General features: G+C 40.5%; 1 protein-coding gene across 2 annotated transcripts in view; it reads right to left on the bottom strand.

The window, feature by feature from the left end:
* CIT (citron rho-interacting serine/threonine kinase) overlaps positions 1 to 2,036 on the bottom strand; it is a 144,577-nt gene that overhangs the window by 19,114 nt on the left and 123,427 nt on the right. The gene's annotated exons all lie outside the window — the stretch shown is intronic.

Genomic DNA, 2,036 nt, shown 5'->3' with positions numbered 1-2,036 from the left:
CCCCGCGTGAGTATCGCAGGTTCCCTTTCTTGTACATTATAAAGTGGGACACAAGTTTTAAATAAGTAAGTGTCACTGATGGACAGATTCTCTGTAACAGAATGTAAATGTCTAATCCCATTTTAAAGTCACCTAACTTGTGGTCATTCCTATATCCTGTGGCAGTCAGTGCATGCCACAATTTAATTATGTTTTGACTGAAGCACTACTTTTTCTCTGTCCTGAGAGTATTACCCATCAACTTACATGGGTGCTTGTGAGTTCTAATATTATGCAGGAGGAAAAATGTTCTCTCAATCCACTTTTTCCACCCCATGCATAATTTTGAAAATCTGTGTGCCTCCTGGTTTTTAAACTAAAAAGCCCAAATACTTTGCTCTTCCTTGTAGGAAGGGGTCCAATCCTTTTGATCCTTTTGGTTCTCCTTTTCTGCATCTTTGTTCTTCTACCACTGTAACACACTGAGTCAACATTTTCCACAAGCTGTCCATCACAACCTCAAAATCTCTTTCCTGACCAGTCACACTGCTCGCTCAGACCCCATCAACATATATTTACAGTTAGGATTTTTCAACCCATTGTGCATCTCTTTACACTTAATCACCCTGAACCTCATCTGCCAAGTTGTAGCCCACTTACCTAGTTTGGAGAGATATTTGGGGGGCACTACACAATCCACTCTGGTCCTTGTCATCCTGAATAATTTGTTGCCACCTGCAAACCTGGCCATCTCACTGCTCACCCCTCAATTCCAGTTTATTCACATGAACAAATGAAGCAGCTCACTAATATCTGTGGAATCTCACACCACGCTTCCCTCCATTGAAAGAACTGTTGATTTACTCCTCTGTTTCTTGCCATTAAACCAGTTTCTAATCCACAAAAGGATTACAGGTACAGCAAATGGTTCTCTCCTTGCGGAAATACATCACTGCTCTTGCTGACCTCTTCCTACATTAAATAGCCCTCTTCCCTGGGAAAGCAAACGTCTGTCAGGATCCCAGGAAACTTGTAGTAAGAGTCAAAGTATCTTACATCTCAGGGATTATGACAAGGGACTGTTAAAAGCGCTAGTATATAATCCTACTGGGTGACCACTGTCTACATGTTTGTTATCCTCTTAAAAGAATTCCAGAAAGGGTGGAGAGGGAGAATACTTCCCTCTTTACAGAAGCCATGATGATTCTTCATCAATGGAGTCTGTTCCTTTATCTGTTTAATAATAATTCTGTTTTTAATAACAGTTCCCACCATTTCCCCAAGAACAGACATTAGGTTAACTGGCTTATAATTTTTTTACTCTCTTCAGATTCTCTTACTAAAATTGGCATTATGTTTGTTACCTTCCAATCCTCTAGCAGATGAGCCAATTTCAAAGACAACATACAGATTTGCTTTATGAAATGAACATTTTCACATTGGAGGTCCTCAGGAACCCTCAGGTATATGCCACCCACGTCTAGTGATAGGCTAGCCTTTTAATTTGTCCATTAGCTTCACCTCTGTTTGCTTCAGTTCTTCCAATGCTATTCCTTAAACCAGTGGATCTGGTGTGGCTAACTATCCCATGTTTTCCACAGTGAAAAGTAATGCAGATAATTTATCCTGTTTCTTAACAACTTCCCCCCTTCCTTTAGCAATTCTTTTAGCCCTTTATTGTCCAATGGCCCCACTACTTCGCTGGCTGATTTCCTGCTTGTGTTATCATAAGCGTACAGAAATTCTTATCTGTCTTAATGTTTTTAGCACTCTTGGGGGGGTTGTCTTATCATCAAGTTACATTTGTTTGCCAGAACTCATGCTCCTCCTTGTTTGGACAAACCTCTTCTTGTTAAAGAAAACCTTCTTGCCTTTTATGGCTTCCTTGACTTGGCTCTAACCATACTAGCATCCTCTTAGATTTGGTAGTATTCTGATCTTCCATAGGAATGAGGTATCCAGTTAGGAAACAGGGAGAATGAGGGCAAAAAAGCCCACTTCGCCAAAGGTATGCAGTTCCTCATTTTGTATGCACAAGAAGACAGCCTGAGTTCATT

The sequence above is a fragment of the Gekko japonicus genome, unplaced genomic scaffold, assembly GCF_001447785.1.
Source record: "Gekko japonicus isolate JY-2015 unplaced genomic scaffold, Gekko_japonicus_V1.1 scaffold135, whole genome shotgun sequence".
Classification (NCBI taxonomy): domain Eukaryota; kingdom Metazoa; phylum Chordata; class Lepidosauria; order Squamata; family Gekkonidae; genus Gekko; species Gekko japonicus.
Note: the sequence above shows the minus strand (reverse complement) of the source record. Positions and strands in the feature narration are given on the sequence as shown.